This window comes from Mesoplodon mirus, assembly GCF_964341445.2.
Source record: "Mesoplodon mirus genome assembly, chromosome: 2".
In the NCBI taxonomy this organism is placed as follows: Eukaryota; Metazoa; Chordata; class Mammalia; order Artiodactyla; family Ziphiidae; genus Mesoplodon; species Mesoplodon mirus.
In genome coordinates, this window is record NC_138977.1 from 59,550,193 (window position 1) to 59,572,917 (window position 22,725).

The window sequence follows — 22,725 nt, forward strand, 5'->3', positions numbered from 1 at the left end:
AGATCTCCCTCTGCTTCCCTCTTTAAGGACATCTGTGATTATTTGTAGGGTCCAGCCGATAATCTCCCCATATCAAGATGCTTAACTGAATCACAGTTGTAACTTCCCTTTTGTTACAAAGGTAACATTCAGAGGTTCCAGGGATTAGGACCTGGATGTCTGATGGCCATTATTTAGCCTACCACAGCATCTTTGCCCCTCTCTGAAAATTTGCCCCGCTCATGTCCCTCTTCTCCAGTGGCTCCCTCATGATCTTCCAGGACGGATCCATGCATCTACCTAGTCCATGATGGCTATATTGACCTCTCTCCATCATGGCTACTCTTGAAATGTCCTTTTGACTTCTGCCTCAGCTGTCAACCATCTCCATATTCTAGTTTTCCAGCTCCAAATTTCCTACAGGGGGTCAGATTGGCCAGCTCATCATCACAAGCAGTGTCCACAAGCCATAGGGACCTAGCAGCCTGAGATGGTGTCATCTGGAAGCTGGTACAGAAGAGGGCAGCAGGACAATGAGTGGGATGAGCCCCAAATCCATCTAGTGCATTTTAAAAGATAGACGATAGCCCAATGGGACAGAATAGAGCTCTTAGAACCAGACCCACATATAAATATGGGAACTTTATATATGATGAAGATGGCACCACAAATCAATGAAGAAAAGATGACTTGTATAGTTGCTGGTGTTGGGGAAACTAACTCACTATATGGAGAAAAATAAAACGAGATCCCTACCATGCACTGTATACCAAGGTAGACTCCAGACAGATTAAAGACTTCAATGTGAAAGGTGAAATATAAAGCTCATAAAAGGAAACGTGGGGGTATGTCTTTGTGACCTTGTAGTTGGAAAAGGCTTCTTAACACCCAAGAACACATGCCATAAATGAAAAATTGATCATCAAAGGATTTCCAATTCCACTGAAATATATAGACAAAGTTAACAACAGATGACATGTGTGGAACAGATTTTTGCAACAATTAAAACCAACAAGGGACTAATATTTAGAACATATAAGGAATTCCTGCAAATCAATAGGAAAAAGTTGGTAAAGTCAATAGAAAAATAAGCAAAGTATATTCACAGAATGGGACACCCCAAAGATTAGTGGATATACGTATAGGTACCAAAACTGTCTAGAAATCAGAGAAATGCAGATGGCAGTTACAATGACCAACTTCTTCATACTCACATGGGCATATGGGCCACCAGGTCCTCTCTCTGCCTGTTTTTGTATGATCTACAAGCTAAGAATGGATTTTAAAGATGAGTATTTTTGCAGTTGATTTGATGGTAGTAAACACTATCTTTGAACTCCACTTAAGTAAAGTATTATCCTTTGCCCCAAAATTCCATTCTTCTTACTAGTAGACCAGTGTTACAAAAAATTGTTCTCAATTATTGTTATACTTCAAATTTCATCAAAAATTTTGTGGAAATTTGTTTTCTCTCGTTAAGTAAGTACCAACATAATGTCCTCAATTTTTCCTCTTGACCTGCAAGGTCTAAAACATTTACTATGGCCTTTTACAGAAAAGGTTTGCCAACCCCTACACTAAAGAATACTCTATATCAGTATGGAGGTTCCTTAAAAAACTAAAAATAGAACTACCATATGACCCAGCAATCCCACTACTGGGCATATACCCTGAGAAAACCATAATTCAAAAAGAGTCATGTACCACAATGTTCATTGCAGCTCTATTTACAATAGTCAGGACATGGAAGCAACCTAAGTGTCCATCAAGAGATGAATGGATAAAGAAGATGTTGCACATATATACAATGGAATATTACTCAGCCATAAAAAGAAATGAAATTGAGTTATTTGTAGTGAGGTGGATGGACCTAGAGTCTGTCATGCATAGTGAAGTAAGTCAGAAAGAGAAAAAAAATACCATATGCTAACACATATAAATGGAATCTAAAAAAAAAATGGTTCTGAAGAACCTAGGGGCAGGACAGGAATAAAGATGCAGATGTAGAGAATGGACTTGAGGACACGGGGAGGGGGCAGGGTAAACTGGGACGAAGTGAGAGAGTGGCATGGACATATATACACTACCAAATGTAAAATAGATAACTAGTGGGAAGCAGCCACATAGCACAGGGAGATCAGCTTGGTGCTTTGTGTCCACCTAGAGGGGTGGGATAGGGAGGGTGGGCGGGAGACGCAAGAGGGAGGGGATATGGGGTTATATATATACATATAGCTGATTCACTTTGTTATACAGAAGAAATTAACACACCATTGTAAAGCAATTATACTCCAATGAAGATGTTAAAAAAAAAAAAAGAATACTCTGTATCAGTTTGAAGCCAGATACTATTAGATGAAATCACCATTTTTGTAGGTCAAAAATGGTCGAATGTCATCAGTTTCATAGGGTTCAACTTAATAGATGTACAGACAGAAAACTATTTTAGATAAATCTTTAAAACCTAGTGTTGAGTGATAAAAGAAATAGAATGGAACAGCATAATACCATGTCTGTAAGTTAAAAAAAAAAACAATAGCCACAGTAGATATTTAACAATAATACATGGATATACAGAGACATTTAGCAAAGCACTGGATTGGTACTTCTTTGGAAGAAGAGAAGGAGTAGGATGGGAGGTAAAGGGGAAAACCCACCCAACTAATAATAACATTTACTAACATTTATCTGGTAATCACCACGTGCCTGGCACTGCTTTAAGCAGCTCATATATGAACTCATTTACTCCTCACAGCACCCCGATGATAAAGGTACTATCATTGTTGCCACTTTACTGATGAGGAAACTAAGCTCAGAGAGGTTAAGTAACTTGCCCAAGGCCACTGAGCTTGTAAACATCAAAGCCAGGATTGGGACCCAAGCAGTTTGGACTCCAGTTTTGGAGATCAAATCTGGAGTCCAATAAAATGGATATAGTTCAGAGGGATGTAGATGGACCCAACAGATCTGAAGAAGCAAACTCCCCTTTTACCTAAACCCTACACCCATTCCATGCCCAGGAAATCTCTGCTGTTTCTTTCTCATCTTGCTTCTCTGGGACTCAAAGGACCTACCTCAGACACTGGCCATCCTACAGGCACAGTGACCAAGGAGTTAGGAGGCACAGACCCTGTCCCTAAACTGACTCAACCTGGAGTGATGGGATGTGCCACCCACAGGACAAAATGACCGACTGGCTGCTCCCTGAGAAGTGGCTTCGGCATGAGTATGCTGAGGTAGCAGCTAAGGGCTTTGGATCTGATAGATCTGAGTTCAAATTCTAACTCCAAGTTCAACTGCCTGTGGGACCACAACAAATCACTTCTGTAAATTGACGTGCAAACCCCTGCCTAAAAGAGAAGGCAGTGCTTACTTAGCACAATGACTGGCACATAGTAAATGCTCAGTAAATTACTACTGTTCCCAAATTCATTCACATCACCTAGGAGAAGTGACTGCTTTTCACTGCACCTTCTTGAAAGAAGGGTACTTGGGAAGAGCAGAGAGGAGCCTGTGTCATCCCATTTACCTGATTAGTCTGCCTGTTCCACTGTTATCCATCTTTCTGTACTCCGCCCCTCCTTCAAACCTTATCTTCCCACTCACCGCCTCTGGAAGCCTTCCCTGACCACCCAGCTTGCCCCGTCTGCTGAACTGATGGGAGCAGGTTGGTCACTCCCTTTCCTTTTCTCATGGGAGATTCATGCTCACCAACCAGATCAGCTTCCATTTGGTCTCTGACCCGTTGTCCCCCACCCTGTGCCCAGGACCGTGTCCCCTCTGGCCTATGGCTGCCTGGTTGGCTCGGGGTCCACAAGCATCTGCCTTCTTATCTTCATTCTCTTCCTCCCCATCATGGTGATCATGGAATCCCCTGGAATCCACATGTCCACCAGGCCCCTAGGACATGAGCCTCTGAACCCTGGAAGCCTGCTTGGGCCACATCCACATTCCCCTGGGAACCTAGAAAGCAGCCATCCTTTCCTAAGGGGCTCATGTGTGCCTGAGCAGCTGCCAGGGGCCTTCACCTAAGTAATCCATCCTCAGGATGACATTGCAAGGGAGGGATGGCCTTCCCATTTCACCCCATGAGACCATGGAAGCCGACCGGGTGTGGCCTGCCTGGGATTGCCCAAGTCATATGTGGCATGGCCACCCTTATCTCACATCCAGGACCTTTCTGTCACACCCCAGCCACCTCCACCCAGAGGTGACCATCTAACATCCATGTTTCTACCATGAAATCCATCCCCCTCCTTATTTTTCCGGGGAGCCAAAGGCTATACCAACCGCCTTTCCTCCGTGGCCCTTGTGACTCAGAACAGCTAATTGGGGCTTGGCTGGTGTTCAGCCTGGCCCTGGGCAGCCTCCCTGTGATTAGCACTGGTGTTCCTTGGCTCCAAGAGTGATGTCTTCTGCTTGGCTCCACTTGGGAGAGGAGGGAGGTTCGCACACAGTGTGGGCTCAGCAGGGAGAAGGGACCGGCCTGGGGGGAGAGCAGAAGACAGAAAGCCGCTGTGACCGCACTCCTCTTGCAGTGTAATGAGGATGTCAGTGGAATCTCTCCCAAGGATGTCATGCCAGGCCCTCTACAGAGGTCGTATCTTATGCTGACAACAAGCTCTATCAGTGTCCCCATTACACAGAGGAAACAGACTCAGAAAGGTTATGTAACATTTAAGGTCATGCTAGACCAAGAAATGGCAGGTCTATGTGAGTCTGATGTCCACGTGCTTTCCATGGGCCACTGTGCCCAATTGGGTCTTCATGAGAACCCTGTCATGTACAGACCTTGCCTATGCTGTTCCCATTTTATGGGTGGGTAAACTGAGACCAAGAGCGTTCAAGAAACTCAGGGTCATATGGTTGGAGAAGTGGTAGACACTGAACTGGCTCCTGGTCCAGTCCTTATTCTGTCTACTGTACATAGAACTTTCCCATCCATGCTGGGAAGCCCCCCAGTTCTGGGCAGTAGGAGTGTAACTAGGAGAGGAGAGGAGATAGTGTTGCCCTGGGCTGACATGAGAAACAGGTGGGAGGGGAGGCTGGGTTGTTGGAGGTCAAGAAGGCCCAAGCTGCAGAAAGTCTTGGAAGCAGGTAGACTTGGTGTGTTGGGCAGGAGGGAGAGATGTAGGGTCTTCCAGGAGGAGTGAAGTGCTGACCTGGTATCTTAAAGTGCCCCACTTGTGCAGCCCACCCCATGGCCTGCCCCTCAGCCCAGGCCCCCCCACCCCCGCCCCACCCGCCACCGCCCAAGGCTCCCTCCCTCACCGGTTGGGGACATTCGGCCACTGAGATCAGGTCTTTGTTTGAAGGACAGGTAATTAATCCCACAAAGTAATCCCAGCACACCCTGGCGGATTTATGGAGATCGCCTCTGTCCCAGGAACTCTGCCTTATCATCTTTCATTTCCCAGGCAAAGCGAGTGACTTGTTATATCACAGGCTTCATGCCAATAGGAATTTCATTTAGGGGTATTCTCCAGGTGGAGGGAGATTGATAACGCGGGCCGGGGGCAAGAGCCTGTGGCGGTGCTGGGGTCAGGGAGGGAGGGGAGCAGAACAGGCACTATCGTGCTTTCGCCTGTCCCCTTGCCGGTCTCTGTCTTTCTCCCAACATCAGGGGCCCAGATACCATCCAGTCCAACCCTCCCAAGTCACAGGTGAGAAAACCAAGGCCCAGAGCAGCGCGGGAGGGACCTGATTCCCAGGCTCGCTCTTTCAGCTACTCTGCCCTAGCTCTCCCCACCCGCCACTCCCCACATGCCCTGCCCTGAAGCTGCCACAGGTGCAGGAAAATGTCACTCCATCACTGGGGGCAGCTCCTCAAACCCCCACGATCGACCTTGGAGCCTGCCTCCCTAGGGGGCTTTTATGGTGAGGAAGGGAGCAGAGGTTGGCATTCCTGGCAGCTCACGCCCCAGGCAAAGAAGGGCCAGTAGAGCAAGGAATGGGGACCTGGTCCTGGAGGTCAGGGTAGTCGCTTCTGGTCTATCGGCTCTGCCTCTAGCTTGCTGGGCAATGTGAAGGTCCTTGTCCCTTTTTGTAACACGAAGAGTTGGGGCTCATTGGATTATTCATAAATATTTATCCAACCCCTCTCATGCATCAGCTCTGGGGACACAGCCATGAACAAGAGAGATAAAGCTGTTGCCCTCACGGATCTTATAGTTTAGTGAGAAAGACAGAAAATAAACAATCAAACAGATGAATGCACAAGATCATTTTAGAGAGTGACAAGGGCTTACAAGAAAATAAAACAGGGGATGGAGGTATGATGGAGAATGAGCTGCAGCCACTTAGCTGGGGTGGTGACTTTTTTGATACGGTGACATTTGAGAGGGACCTGAGCAACAGTGGAGGAGACAACCACGTGGAGCTGTGCAGGAAGTGAGTTCCAGGCAGAGGAAACAGCATGTGCAAAGGCCCTGAGACAACAGTAAGCTGTGTATATTTAAGAAACAGAAAACTGGAAAAAGAGGTTTGATGAGGCTTCAGTGTAGTGGAGAGTCGAGGATTAGGAGAAGAAAGTGTGGTCAGAGAGCTGGACAGGGACTGATCGTTTAGGGGCTTGCAGACCAGGCCGAGGAGTTGGGGTTATTCCATTTGCACTGGGAAGACACTGCAGTGGAGTAACTTGATCTGCATCAGGCTTTTGAAAGATGTGCTGGCTGGAGAATGGGCTGGAGAGGGGGCAAGAGGAGAAGCAGGGAGACCAGCTGGAAGCCCACTGGGGTGGCCAGGTGAAAGATAACATGGAGGGTTCGTCATGCGAACCATCTTGGCTGCATCCATCTGTCTGTCCAGCCACTCACACCTCTTCCATACCACCCCAGCTTCTTCGGCAGCCCTTCTCCCTCGGGAGGGCCTGGTCATTGTTCTGAGCCCCCCGGGCCTCGCCTGCTCTTCCCTACCCCAGCTTATCCCTCCTGCATCTTCCCACAACTCTCTAGACAAAGCTCCCTCAGGGGCCGGCCTCAGAGCCGCTCTGCCCACACCCCCCACTGCATCCATGCTCCCCCACCCCACCCTCAGAGCAGGTGGGCAGGCTACAGGCACCCCAGAAGGGAAGGGAGGACCTTGTCACCGCCCAGAGAAGGGGGGACAGTGTGGCAGCATGCAGGACCGCCCTCGCCAACTTGGCAGCCCCTTGTCGACAGGAACCAAGCCTGATGGGGCTGGCTCCGTCCTGACGCTCACACCCAGCTCTCGGTAATTAAAGCCATAAGTCATCTTCGGACAGGGGAGCTGCAGGCTGGGGCTGCCACAGCTGGCATTGCTGGGAGGGAGAGTGGGCACATCTGGGCAGAGGTTGGAGGGGGCCTAAAGTCAAAGACTGCCCTCCGTCTGGCCTGGGATGAAGGGTGTTTGGGCTCTGAGGCTCTGCTTGGTGCCAGGGGCAGTGCCAGGAGCTTCCTTCACAAACAAGGGTTTACTTCCTCTTTTCCATGGGCCCTGAGAGTCTCAAGCTTGCAAAACATCCCCCCAAAATGCCATCTGTCTTCAGCTGGATCCTTTGCTTCCCCTCCCCTCCCCCAGAAGTATCCATTCACAGAGCTTGGAGTGGGGGGGTACCATAGGGTACCCATCCCTTCAGCTGTGCTGGGAGCATCCCAGAGAAACTACCCTCCTGCCAAGGAAGTAGGAGTCTATAGCCCAGGCTAGCCCCTCTAATCAAGAAGGACCCCAGGCCATGCATCCTGAGGGTGGCCCAGTGGGAAGTACCCTGAACTCTGACCTGTGGCCTTTCTATTTCAAAAAAGTGATCAAAGGCCTCGCACAGATTTTGGTGGCTGATCATCCTCCCTAGCTAAAAAGGCAAGGACATCTCTCTTTTTCCTGTTTCTTGCTTGCTCAGCAGAAGTTCCTGCCTGTCTGAGCCAAGGGAACGGAAATGTCTCGGGGCACCCCTCCCTGTCTGGCTGGGCTCACTCATCAAGCATTCTGAACATCCACTTGGTGTGGCACGTGGGACCAGGGCCTGGAGACATAATGAGACATCTGGGGCTGATGCTCATGCTGGGAGGATGAGGGCATTCTGGAAGCCAGGCTGCCAGGATGAAATGGTCACCCACCCCACTCACCACACACACCACACACACACGCGCGCGCGCGTGCATGCACCAGTCCAGGACCCCTGGCCTTCCTCAGAGAAGCAGGGCCAGGATCACTGGCAAATGTGAAATATTAAATATTTAGAAAAGTACAGAAACTGACATAACATGCCTCCATATATTCATCACCCAGATAACATTTGTTGACATTTTACCGTATTTACTTCTGATCTTTTTTTCTTCTTTTTGCTCTTAAGAAATGGAACTTGACAGGTATTGTTAAAAGGACCTTTTCTTTCATTTTCAGTGATCTCGGAGGCTGGGTCTCTGAGGAGCAAGGGTTAACACCTCTAACCTTAACATCAGCCTCAGAAATGGCCCCCAACTTGCATATGGTCTGTCTTGGGTGACATTAAGGAATCATCAGCTTTGTTTCATGTGATAGTGGCATGTCTGTCTACATTTAAGTCCTTATCAGAGACATATACAGTATTTAAGAATGAACTGGAATTGGCTCTAATAACTCCAGTGCCGGGGGGAGGGGTGAGTTTAAAAGAAGGAAAATTGGCAAAATGTTGAAAATTGTTGACTCTGGGTGATGGGTACACAGGGCTTCGTTGTGCTCTTTTCTCTACATTTTTTATCTTTGAAATTTTCCATAGTAGGAAGTTTTTTCTTTTTTTTAAGTATGGTCCCAAAGCTGCTAGGGGACCCACCCCTGGTCTGGGATCCACATCCAACTGTGTCCTGGACGGGCCCCCAGACTTGAGCCAGACTTGAGGTTGACCCGTCTGGTGCCAGCTCTGCCTTTAACTTGCTGTGTGATGTTAGCCAAGTTACTCACCATCTCTGACCCTCAGTTCCGCAGGGGGAGAAGAAGTTTGAACCTGCTGGGCTCTAAAGCATCTTCCATCTCTGACACTGGACACATCTACCTTGCATGCTCAGAGAGCCCACTGGAGGGCAGTGGGTTTCCCATACCACTCCTCAAGAGAGCCTTTGCAAAAAGGATTCTGTAGCCAAATAAGTAGGAAAGACGCCGCATCACAACATCCTTGTCCTGGCAAGTTACAAGCCACATTAGCCCATTAAAGGCTCTCACAAGTCCTGCAGCGAAGATGCCTGTTCAGCATTTCCCAGATGTATTTGACCACAGAACTTTAAAAAAGTTGGCCTTTCCTATACCCCAGGCATCAGAGTTCCCGGGGACACCCTCTGGGAAACCCCAACCTTCCAGTTTTCACAATGGGAGCTCCTGCCCTGAAGGATGAATTTGCCATTTTCTCATGATGATTCTGATTCATATTCAGTAGAACACAATATTTGTGTTCCACATTGTCAAGTGGGTTTTGTACTTAAGTAAATCTGTAGTTTTCCCCCCTGCCCCCCTCATCATTCCCTGATCAGAAACATCTGCTTTGATGTCACATTCTGAGTCACTGACCAGATGCTGGAAAACCCTCTGACATCAGGAAACTGGGCCTGGCACAATCTGGAGCTTTCCTGGTGGGGCCTTCTAGAAGCAATGATTCTAGGGAGGAGTAGGAGAGAAAACACAGGCTTTGCCATCAAATGCTGTAGGTTCAAATTTCAGCTCAACCACTTACCAGCCATGTGACTTGGGACAAATTTTTTTTACCTCTCACCTCAGTTTAGTAATCAATGAGGATTAAGCTGCAAAGGATGTGTCGAGTGCTGAGTTTCCTTCCTTCTCCAAAAGAATTTATATCAACTAATATTTACTGAGCACTTACTATGTGCTGAACTAAATAGATGCATTATCTGCTTTTGTCTTCCCATCAGCTCCATGAGACAACTATTACCCCTCCCCTTTAACAGCCAAGGAAACTAAAATCCAGAGAGGGTAGGTAACTTGCCCACAGTCACACAGCTTATGAGGAATGATGCTGAGATTTTAGCCCTGGTCCTAGGCACTACAACATCTGCCCTTTTCAAAAAGATCTGACCCAGATGAAAAAATATTGATCCTCTGAACACCTTACCTTACCTGCCTGGTCAGCGCTTATTGGTCTTCGTGTAACCCAGATGGTATGTCAGGCCGTGCATCCTTGGCTAAGCGCTCACAGACAACCATGGACTCCTAAAACTGAAAGAGTCTGTGGGGACTTCCAGGTTCCCTGAATCCCCAAGCCCCCAACCCCATCCCTCAGGGCCCCTTTTGGGGGTCATGGGGGTGCCAAGTGTGCTGGACTCCAGCATATCCCCCTCATCTGCTTCAGCCAGGGCAGCTAGCTCTGGTTTTGGTTGTTTTATATACTGGGATTCTGTGGAAGATTTTGTCTGATTAAAGGATTTGCTACTAAAACAAAGAAATTTGAAAACCGCTGCCATAGAAAAGCCCCCTCTTTTTTAAACAGGAGATGACCCTGAGGCCCAGAGAGGTAAAGTAACTTGCCCGGGATCACCAGCTATCCTCCTGAGCCCAGGCAGACCTCCCTCCTCTCTTCAGGACTCAGCAGGGACCAGATTGAGGGGGGCTTCTCAGCCCTCAGGGAGCCCCTCAAGGTCAGTTGTCGGGGCCGCTTCTGCCAGTTGGTAGCCAGTTTCTATGAAGATAACTGGGTCTGAGGCTGGCTCCCTGAACCTCATCCGACCACATCTATTTCTGGGCCGCGGAGCCCTGACGGAGCACAATTTGATTCATAAATTACCCAGCTCAAGGTGTGTGTGATGGGCTCTCCTTCCCAGATTTGAAAGTCATTCACTCCAGAACTTGCGGCACTTGGGGCCGAAGGAGGGGCAGCTGTGGGATCAGCACTCAGAGAAGGAAAGTGACAGGGGAGCTGAGGGGACGTGGGGATTCAGGGAGCATTGCACTGTGCCAGCTCCGTGCTTGTTGTTGAATCCTCCCAGCCACCACAGGAGGCACCTTCTACTATTATCATCCCTATTTGGCAGGTGAGGACACTGAGGCTCATAGAGGTGAGGTCACTTGCCCAAAGTCATGTGGCTGGAAGTAGCAGAGCTAGGATTCGAACTCAGGGCTCTCCGATGCCGACATTTTTCCCAGTCACGATGACGGCAAGACAAGGAACTGAACGAGCAGCGTTTAGAGGAAGAGGTTAGACCCTGGGAAATAGGATTGGAAAGGAAGGTTCAGGAGTGCCGAGCCTCCTCTTCCACCAAGTTCAGTGTGCACCAACAGCTGGCATGGCACCCCACCCTGCCCCTCTTCACCAGTCTTTCTTGTCTATCATTCAATTCCAGGCACTGCTTAGTTCCACCTGCCCCAGGCACCAGGTTCACTATTCTTGACACATACCCAGCATAGGCTCAGTACTTTACAGTTTGTAAAGCATTTTCTGGTCCCTTATCCCACTGAACCTCCAAATAGCCAAGTGAATAGGACAGGTATTCTCACCCCCAGTGAGGAAACTGAGGCTCAGAGAGGACCACAAGCCCACAAGCATGCATCTAGTCAGGTCCTTTATGAGTTCTTCAGTCAGCTTCTTTATATATATGCTTTGTCCTTCCCCCAGGGGTGGCCAGTCTTCCCCCTTAGATGGTGGGTTCCCTGGGGGCATCACCCGCCCCCACCCCGTGCCTCATTAGAGAGGCCTTATAGGGTGGTAGGTGGTCTCTGGTGTCCCACTCCCCAAGAAGCCCCATCCCCTGGGCCTGCCTTTCCCATGTCTCAATGCTGGATCCGTGCAGGGGTGCTGGAGGTGGGGGTGATGGCCTCACCAGGATGACAGCACATACCCGCCTTCGTGCTTCCTTCTCCTTGGGCATCTGATCGCTGTCCTCTTTGTTTTCTTAAGAAAACCCTCCTCCTTCCCCCCTCGCACTCCCGCTTTGGGACAAGGCCTTTCAGATCATCAAATATCAAACGCTTCTTATGCACAGGCTGAGATGGCTTTATCAGAGCCTGTAAATCTCCCAGAGCCCTGACACTCTCTTGAATGCCAAGCCTCAGGTGAATTATGTGGGCCAGTCCGGGGACCCAGTGCACCTCAGCGCCCACTCTTGGCCCAAGGAGGGGCTCCTGCTGAGGCTGGGCCTGGGTGTTCTGCACCCACCTGCCCGGGGTCCTGGAGGTAACCAGCCTCCAGTCAAGTGAGCAAGTCAGCCTTTTTTTCCCTTCTCCTCACCTTGTTCTTCTCCTGGCCAGTCTCTGGCCCCCAGAGCCAAGGGAGCACCAGCTCCACCCAGGAGAGACCACGGCAGCTAGGAGGGCCATTTGAGACCCAAAAGACCCAGGTTCTAATGCCAGCCTGGTCACTAAGAAACCAGGTGTTCTTGGACATGTTACTTCCCTGACTGAGCCTCAGTTAACTCATCTGATAGCAGTGCTGGCCTTGCAGGGTGTCTTGAGAATCCAGTGAGCTCAGAATTGCTCTGCCAATGGGCAGAAGCATGCATCTTCCCTGTCTCTTGGGGGCAGCCTGGTGTGTGAACTAAGCCTCCAGGCTCTGGAGTTAAGCAGACTTGAATCCTGGTTCTGCCACTTACTGGTAGTATGACTTTAGGCAAATCACTTAATTTCTCTGTGCCTTGATTTTCTCACCTGTAAAATGGGAATAACAATGATGATGATGATGATGCCACCTGGCATGTGGAGTTGCCGTGATGAGTAATTGACCAATACATGGGAAGTGCTCAGAACCCATAATAAGTGGCCCTGGTTACTGCTCCTTTACTCACTGCCATCACCCAGTCCATGCTCTCATCACCAACAGGGCTTCCTGCCTCCAGGGCCTCCTCACAGCTGTGGACAAAAATCCAAACTACTTCCCCGGCATTCAAGGGTCCTACCTCCTGGCATCAGCCACTTCTGACACCACTTCGTGTGAACTCCACTTGTCCCACTGGCTCCCCACTTTGGAAGTGATTGTCCCCTCCAGCCCTTTGCTCAGAATGCCCTCCCCCTCTCCATACTGACCCAAATCCAGCCCTCTAAGGCCTGGTGGAGGATCCCCTGCCCCAGGCACCGTGAGCTTCCTCGCCTAGATCGATGCCACCCGGGCGCAGAGACCTTATCTTTTGCTGTTCAGACTCTCCAGTACCTTGCAAACTCCTCTTTGAGTAAATCCCTTCCTTCATCCGGCTGAGGTAGCAGTGACCATGGTGGGAAAGGTCCCTGTCCTCAGGGAGATTAAATTCAGCAAATTATTGTCAGTCATGGTGGTAACCCAGGTAGACAAAGAATTACTCATTAAAGTGAATCCGTTTCTGACTCAGCCCACATCTAGCACCAACTTAGAGCACACAGACACACATCATCAAATATTGGGGGTTTTTTGGTGGTAAATATACATAACATAAAATTTACTACTTTAAAGTGGCATTACATATACTCACAATGTTGTACACCCATCATCACTATCGAGTTCTAGAACTTTGGGGGTTACTCTTTAAGGTACTTATATAAATTCTTTTTACAAGTATAATTCACATAAATCAAAAAGGAAACGTTGGGGCTTCCCTGGTGGCAGAGTGGTTGAGAGTCCACCTGCCAATGCAGGGGACGCGGGTTCGTGCCCCGGTCTGGGAGGATCCCACATGCCGCGGAGCGGCTGGACCCGTGAGCCATGGCCTCTGAGCCTGCGTGTCCGGAGCCTGTGCTCCGCAACGGGAGAGGCCACAACAGTAAGAGGCCCGTGTACCGAAAAAAAAAAAAAAAAAAAAAAAGGAATGGCTCTAGAGCAATGGTTCTCAACCAGGAATGATTTTGGCCCCCTCAACCCTCACCGCAGGGAACGTTTGGCAATGGTCTGAAGATTTATTGGTTGTCACAACTGGGAGAAGGGGTGCTACTGGTTTCTAGTGGCTAGAGGGTAAGGATGCTGCTAACCACCCCACAATGCGTGGAGCAGTCTCCCACAGCAAAGAATTATCCAGCACAAATGTCATGAGAAGCTGAGGTTGAGAAACACTGCTCTCACATCACTACTCAGAGATCATTTTTGTTAACATTTTGTCAACATCTCATTCCTTTTTCTATATATATATATTTTTTTAAGCAACAACAAAAAAAGTGTCTTATGGAACTATGCTATTTTATGACTCCTTTGGGGGGAAAATGTCTGAAACATATATCTTTCAAGTCACAAACTTCTCTTTGCAACATTATTTTTAGTGGATGACCGAATTTCATATCATAACGTAATTAATCCCTATTGTTGGACATTAGGTTGTTCCCAGTTTTCCTTAGTAAACAGCACCACGGTGAAAATCCTGGGAGCTGCACCTGTGGGCACATCCATGATTATTCCCTTTGGAGAAATTCGCCTGGTTACAGAGTAAAGGTTTTTCAGGAAATCAGGAGGTTCTGATCGCAGCCCTGGCCCCTGGCAATGTCTTCCTGATCCCCATTAAAGTGTCGTCAGAGGACCAGGGGCTGCCTCTCCCTATAGGTGGGGAGCTGGATGCTGCTGTAGGTGAGGGGGCCTGGCTTGACCCTTAGCAACCCTAACATAATAGGCTTTACTATCCTTGGCTACTCAGGTTAATGTTTCATAACTTGGAGCCAGATTAGTCAGAGTCCAGTCTGTGGTCTTATTACGAGGGGTGATCATTTATTGGTGTACTTGAGCTTGATGAAAACTGTCGTTCTGGTGAAACGCCTATAAGACAAGCAGACTGCAATTCCCACCTGCTTGCGGGGGGCTCAAAGATCGTCTTTCCCTGACTGGTCGGTAATAACTGTAATTAACAAGATGCACTCAGCTCAAACAAACATGTCACTGTGGTGGGGTGGGTGTGATAGTCCCAGCTGGAATTGCTAATTGGCTGACTCTTCCTCATAGCCCTGGTGCAGTTATGGTCTCTGTGATGTGTGACATTATAAGTCACCCTGGTACCATTCTGTCCTGTAACCTTCTACACTAGCCTCAGAATGGTGCCCTGACACCCCTGCTGCAGCCCATGCATTGGTCAAAAGCCTTCGTGGAGCACCTACTATGTATCACCAGGGGCACTTGGAGAAACCGGTCCCTGCACTCCCAGGGCTTATATTCCAGTGTGGGGAGACAGACAATAAGCCAACACATTAACAGATGAAAAGAGATGTTCAGAAAGTAGAAGTGGTTTGAAGGAAATAAGACAGGATAAGGGAGAAGAGAGTGATGAGGGTGAGAGTAGGATGGTGGGGTGACTAGAGAGGGCTCCTTTGAGGCCCCCTCAAAGGTCACCACCACCTTTGAGCTGAGACCTGAATGCAGACAAGGCACCCACAGAGATCTGCAGGGTGAGCATTCCAGGCAGCTTCAGGGAAAGCTTTGGAGAGGGGGTAGGCCTAATCTGCCCCCTCCCTGATGGTCCTTAGGAGGGGCAGCAAGCTCTCAGCCTGCATCTCCTTCTCTGATAGAAAGCCAAGGTAACCCACACCGCTGGTTGCCATATGTTGGTCACAGAGCTGTTCAATGCAGCCCAGCCCAGGTGCCACCCGGGACTTGTCCCCCTTTGTCAGCAGGCAGCTAAGTAACAATTTTTAATTCATAAGATATCTTGCCCAAAGCCCATATCTCGGTCTGACTCCCAATTTTCATTATGCAGTCATACAGTGTGTACCAGTCAGAATTATATGGCTCCACTGGACAGTGATGGGACTGCAGCCCAGTTTGTCCCACTAGCCCAGGAGGCATACACAGCACACACGTTGCTGTTTAACAGCTACGCCTGGTGTGGGGGCAGGGGGAATCCAGGGGCCTCTGGGTAGGACATGAACTCTTTAGCTTAGTGAAAGCTGAGTTTAACTCCTTGTTACACCCCTTGCTCTGACCTAGGACCAGTTATTCTCTGTGCCTTCGTTTTTTCATCTGGAAAATGGGGATAATTGTACCTATCTCATGGGAGCTTTGTGAAATTGAAATATATTGGGCTGGCCAAAAAGTTCACTCACGTTTTTTGTAACATCCTATATAAATATACAAAAAAAAAAAAAACCTTTGCACAGAGCCAGGCACAATGCATGTTGGATATTGTGGGGAAGGCCCCTCCTGACTCATTCTGGATAAGATGGGCCATAGTTGGGGCTAACCTGGTCCAATTCTTGTATTCAGAAAACAGGCATAGCAGGGAAAGAAGGGACGGGAACCAAGACAGGCACCACTGTAGGTGCTTTACATACATGATCACGCCTGATCCTCACACAGTCCCGTGAGGTGGGAGCTGTTATCCACACTTTACAGATGAGATGAGGGGTTTGGCTCAAAGGAATTCACAGTTTGAAGGAGGTCTCACAGCTGGTAACTGGCAGATCTGTTGTTGGTGCTTAGGGGTGAGCCATGGCTCACATCCTTCGAGTTCACGCACAGTAGGCAGTCTTCACTAGGGTGCTGATGTAACAGACTCCAGGCAGAGACTACAGCTGAAAGAGGGAGCACCAGGGGGAAGGGGGTACATATCCCAGTTCTGCTCACTTCCCTGGGGAGGATGCCTGGCCCTGTGGAGGGCCGGGTAAACGAGTCAGAGGCCAGGTGAGGGATCAGGGTCCCACTAGTCCTCTCATCCATTCAGCAACTAGCATTTGAGTGGAATGATAGTTTTGCCCAGAAGACCAACTAGATCATGAGCTCCTCATAAGCATGGCTATTTTTTCTTCTTTTTTCAACCCCATGGCCCAGCATGGCCAGACCCAGAGTATGCCCGCACCTAGTGTGTGCTCACTGACCCTTCCTAACCCCTACGGGGGGCGGGGGCAAGAACCTTCAGGCCATCCAACAGATAGGGAATGAGCATTGTTCTGGGTACCATGGGGGCGGAAGCATGACACCCTAGCCCTTACCCTCGAGGCGACACTGGGTCTCTGGATGTGAGAACCAGGGAGGTCCCACAGCACAGGGCTATTCTGAGGGTGCCAGCCCAGCTCTGGGGCTCAGTGGAGTGAGAGAGGGTGCAACCTCCAGGACTGGCTTCCTGAGGCTGGTGACATTGGTAATGGACCTTAAGAACAGACAGGACCAAGGTGGGAGCCATTGGTTTTCCTTTAACTTGGGGGCAGCAAGAGTGGGTTGCAGTCAGCCCAGCGGAGCAGACAAAGCAATTGAAAGTCATCAGCCTGTGTTCCCACACGCACCATCAGCTACTCACTAAACTGCTTTTCGCCCAGACCCAGCTCCGCCATGGGTCAAGATGCTGCCGGGCGAGATAACAAGGGGACAAGATGTGGGAGTGATGAGATGTGGCAGGGGCCGGGAGGAGGGGCGCCTGGGGAAGGAGACAGCCTGCTAGCCTTGAAGGAAGGAGGAGGTGGGAGGGTGAGCCCTCAAGGCCCAAAGAGAGAGCCACCCGCCTTCTCTCCAAGTCTGACCGTCTACCCTCACCTTCACACCCTCCAATCTAGTTTCCCTCTCCCTCTGCCTTTGACCATCTATGAAACAGAAGCCCTTTGCTTGACTCTGTTGCGCCCTCTAGCCGCCACTTGGCCTCTCTCCCTGTTTATTACACCAAACTCCGGGCAGCAGCACCTGTACTAACGGTCCCCAGGGCCGCCCTCAGCCACTGTATCTCACAGTCTGACCTCCAGGGGCATCTGAAGATCCAAATGGGGGACCTTCGCCACATCTTCCTTATCCTGAGCCTCTCTCGGCACTGTTGGACCCTGTCAACCATCTCTTTCTCAGCACTTCCCCTTCGCCCGCCTCTGGGCACCTGGCTCTATACTGGTTTCCCATCTGCTTCTCTGACCACTGCCTTTCTTTTTTTTTTGCGGTATGAGGACCTCTCACTGTTGTGGCCTCTCCTGTTGCGGAGCACAGGCTCCGGACACGCAGGCCCAGCGGCCATGGCTCACGAGCCCAGCCACTCCGTGGCATGTGGGATCCTCCCGGACCGGGGCACGAACCCGTGTCCCCTGCATCGGCAGGTGGACTCTCAACCACTGCGCCACCAGGGAAGCCCAACCACTGCCTTTCTATCTACATTTTCCTGTACATCCTCACTGGAGCCATAGGTCTGCCCTAAAGGCCGGCTTGCCAGTGCCTTATTTATGTCACCACCTTTGTTCTGACAGCCCCTGTCTTCCCACTCGAGTCCTCATCAACCCCTCCCCTCCAGCTCCTGGAGGACATCGCCACGTGGACATTCTGCTGCTACATAAAACTCTATCATTTTATGAGGAATTTACCTAGAACGTCTCAGAACATAGAGAGTTTTTAACTAGGACTCCCTCTTGAGAAAAAAGCAACTTATTTGCCACTTCATTCTATGAAGGATGACAATCTCTTATTTGTCTCGCCCTGTTCCTTGTCCCTTAGCACCGGGCCAGGTGCAGAGTGGGTGCAAACCTGTGTGTAGGGCAAATGCCTGCAGGGAGAAAAAGAGAGGCGTAAATCTCACTCCAGGCCAGCCACTTACCAGCCATGTGACCTTGAACAAGTTATTTAACTTTTCTGAGCCTGCTTCCTCACATGTAACACAGGGTGTCTTCTTCTAAAGTTATTGTGAAGCCTGAGTAATATAATTGTGCAAACATCTTAGCTCAGTGCCTGGCACAGGGAAGTGTTCAACAAACTGTAGCTATTATTTTTTAATAAACAGGGGAAAGAGGGCTGTGACTTCCCTTCAGCAGCCTTTTGTGCTTCTGCAGACTCGATTCACATCTTCTCAACCTCCCTCTTGCAAATATGAAGAGGTCTCGATGCCTGAAGCTCCTGGAGGATGTGGCTGTCCCACAAGAGAACCAGCAGAGCTAAGGATGACCTGCTTCTTCCCTTGTGTGAACGCTTTAAGTCACCAGTTCCCAGAAGTCTTAGGGTGCCCAAGCTGCAGCCTCACTCCCTGCAAGGACCCCTCCCCTGCCAGGTACATCCCCTAGGACAGCACCTGTCGACCCAGGGAAAGCAGCTGCCCTTCTGCTCAGCAGTGGGGGCTGAACAGGTGAAAGGCATCCCCCAGTGAGCCACCCCAGCCCCCTGGTCCCCATGGGACTTGGATAAAGAGTGTCTGGGAGACCAGAGGGCTGACAGGGTGGTATCAGTTTCCAGGATAGCAGAGAAACTTATGTGTATGGTTTCCAAGCCCACGGTCCCCCGGGGGAGGGAGGATGGTGGGAGAGGGGCGACAAAGGAGGGAAGCAAGGAAGTGGTGACCCACCCCGAGGCCGGAACCCTGGGTGCGATGCCCTGTGGACCTGAGGGTTTTGTTCTCAGCCTTGGCCTCAGGGCTGCCACCTTGTACATCTGGGCCCTTGGTTGTGAGGCTCTCCTGGCAAGAGGATGGGTTGGCTTAGTGCTCCCACTGGGCAAAAGCTCTAGGCACAGGCTCCTGGGTGGAGGAGACGGTCCATGGTGCTGTCTTGGTGCAGGACAGGCGGCCAACATTTATTGAGAGGTTCCTATGTGCCAGACACTGTATTAATTCATTTAATCCTCACAACAACACTCTGGGGTGGGTACTATTATTACTCCCATTTTATCGACGAGGAAACTGAGGCCCAGATATGTAACTTGACCAAGCTGACCCAGCTAGCTAGTAGCAGAGCCATGATTGGAACTCAGGGCATAACTGCTTCTCTGTTCCACGTTGCTTTCCTTCAGGGGCCTTAGCTTAGCAAGTTCTTATACACTCAATAGTGTGATTTTATTCTGAATGCAGATCTTTCGTGTGAGACTGAAGACATGAACCTTGCCTGCTTTTCTCTGCTGATTCTCTAGCATTTTGCACAAAGTAGGCGCTTGATATGAACTGGAATGAATGAGTGATCTGATCAGTCAATCAGTCTTTGAATGAGACCTGCCTTGCTTGGGGCACAGGGCTCACCTCCTGTCCCTGCCCAAGCCAGCATCCCAGTGAGTGCTCATGTTGCCATGGTGACAGTAGGAATATCAGAGGCAGTGACTCACTTAGATGGCCTTGTCAGCTCCCTGGGTGTAACCCTTTCTGACTGTTGGTCCTGGCAATTAGTCACTCGTACTTTGCAGGAGGCTGAGAGGTGAACTCTCCACACAGATGTGTGAAAAAGAACGTGTGTGTGTGCGCGCGCACGCGTGCACGCACAGGCGTGTATGTGTGTTGGGGGCAGGGTCCTTGAGTTTGAATTTGTACCAGTTGAGGGGTATTTGCCTGCAGGTTGGTTGGAGAAGGTGCCTAGGCTGGGAGAGGGGTATTTTATGTGCTGGGGACAGACTCGGAGTTGGGAATGGGCAGTGTGGCCATGAGTAGGGCAAAGGTGCTGAGTGCGGGACCCAACTGAGTTTGCCAGGGGTGATACCCTTATTTTCCAAACTGAAAACCACAGCACATCGTTCGACAAGAGGCTTCTGGTTTGTGAATGATTTATAGGAAAACACTGGCAAAGATAAAAGTTGAATCACATGTAAACATTGATAGCTTCCTTTATTGGGAAGAATAAATTTATATGAAACTCTGGAATGACGGGATGCTGGACAGGGGCGCTGAGGAGGCGGGGCCCATGCCTGTGTGTGTGGTGGGGAAGAGGGTGTGAGAGGCAAGAGGCTGGAGGTCTTGCCTCAGGGCAGCCGTGCAGCTCAGCATTTAGGGGCTCCGAGGACCCAGCCCCTAAAGCACCCTGCGCTGCCCATGCTTCAGCCACCTCAGCACTGATCACCCTGTCACGGGAATACCTGGTTGAGGGCCACATCTTCCACCAGAAGGTGTCCCAGGTACACTGTAGGAGCTCAATAATTGTTTGCTGCATGGATTAGCTAATGATGAGCAGATGAAAGCACATGTCCTCTTGTTTCCCCAGCAGCAGAATTCCTAGCTAAAAAAACTCCTTTATATTCATGCATGTGTATGCCTCCTTGCAATTCTTTCCTCCCCACTACACAAGGGCAGCTGTACAAAAGCCCGCAGGAGGGTACCCAGGCCGCAGGACACAGGCTTAGGAAAGGTGGAGGCTGGAGTGATGTCCCCTCCCTGGCCTGGCCCAGGTCAGAGTCTCCAAAGCCCACACTCTGAGAGTGACGTGAGACCCGGCCGGGCTCTGCTGTCAGCAGCCGTCTCTCCCCTGCCTCAGACAACCTCTGCCGTGGGCTGGGAGTGGACCACCTTGCCGGCCAGCACAGAGGGGCTGAGAACGGCCCCTGCCTCAGAGTCTAAAGTCAGAGAAGGACGTTGTCTCCCCTCTTCTTTTGCCCTAGTTAATCCAAGAGAGGATATGAGCCTGTGTGCGGATCCCTTTAGAGCCGGGGAAGGGGCGGAGCAGGGAGATACAGCAGCTTCCATGGGCGATCCTGGTGTCCACCTTGTGTGTTGGAGGCTTGGATGTTAGTTCCCGCCTATGGAATCCGTGTCCCTCCACCCCCTTCCCCAATCCCACCTGTCTTCCAGGGTCCAGCTCCAACAACATTTATGAAGTACCTACTTTGTGCCGGGAACTGTTCGAAGCCTGTACCTGTGTATATATTTTTTCTCATTCATTTAATTCTCATAACCCTATGAGATAGATCCATTATTCTCCTCATTTCACAAATGAAGAGACCAGGAAGCAAAGCGGTTAGATAAGTTGCCCAAGGTCACACAGCTAGACAGTGGTGTAAGGAATTAATGTCACCTCCTCCATGAAGCTTTCCTTCTTTGAGCCTTCCTGTGTGTGAACAGCCTCTCCCTGCTGTGAACTGAGATGCTGATTCTTGTGGGTGTCAGAGCTCCCTTACGAGGCTGTCAGTGCTTCAGCGTCAAAAAATCCTGGCAGAGTGACCTCTGCGTCCCCCACAGCGCCAAGCACAGGGCCTGGCCTTAGGACAACCCGTCCAGGGGACTGCTGAATATGTGAGTGAATGGCAGTGAGCGAGCGAGTATTTGAATGAACCAACACACTGGTTAATGAGGAGGAGAGGGGAGTGGAATTGAGGGTTTCCCAGTGAACACACAGCCTGATGAAAAGGGCACAAGGGCAAGTATGGGGGCTCAGGTGGGCTGGAAGCCACCATCCTTCAGGAGCATGCTTGCCACTGTGTGCCCAGCATTGTCCAGGTACCTTGAGGAACGGTCGTGAAAGCCCCCCATCTTCAGCAGACTCTTAGGCTGGGTGAAAGGAGCACATTAACACACAGGAAGCAACTGGGGAACAAACAGAGCAGCAGCTACTGCCTGTAGGGCCGGAGGGGTAAGTGAGAGAGATTAGGACCATCTTCCCGGAGCAAGAGGAGGAGGGGCTGGCACTGGGTGGGAGGAAGACAGGAGGCAGGAATGGATCTGGGGAACCTGCGGAAGCCACTGTGAGGGCCAGGTACCTGTGGGGCAGCATAAGACAAAGCTGGTGGGTGAGAGAGGGGTGGGGTACATTTGAGCCAGTGCCATTTGTGCGTGATTTTTGCCAGTACTTTAAATACATATTTTAAATTTTAATAAATACTTAAATACTTCTAAAATTGAATTTTGTTTTTAACTTATATTTATCATAAAAGGAAACTTTATATCACTGCCATATAGAAAAGTAGAGTAAAATAGAACAGACTAGAAAGAACAGAATAGAATAGGCAATGACCATAAAAATAAGCACAAGGGAAACAAAACAAGGTTAATGCCGTAGTCCACTGTGGCTGCCATAACAAAATACCACAGACTAGGTGGGTTATACACAGTAGAAATTTGTTTCTCACAGTTCTGGAGGCTGGAAGTCCAAGATGAGGGTGTCAGCACGGTCGGGTGACGGCCCTCCTCCTGGTTCAGGTGGCGCCTTTTTGCTGAATCCTCATATGGTGGAAGGGGCAAGGGAGCTCTGTGGGGTCTCTTTTATAAGAGACAAATCCCGTTCAGGATG

The 22,725-nt window shown here is 49.9% G+C and overlaps 1 protein-coding gene across 1 annotated transcript in view; it reads left to right on the forward strand.

The window, feature by feature from the left end:
• LOC309815846 (cadherin-23-like) overlaps positions 1-22,725 on the forward strand; it is a gene marked incomplete at its 5' end in the record, with an annotated part of 205,170 nt that overhangs the window by 155,755 nt on the left and 26,690 nt on the right. The gene's annotated exons all lie outside the window — the stretch shown is intronic.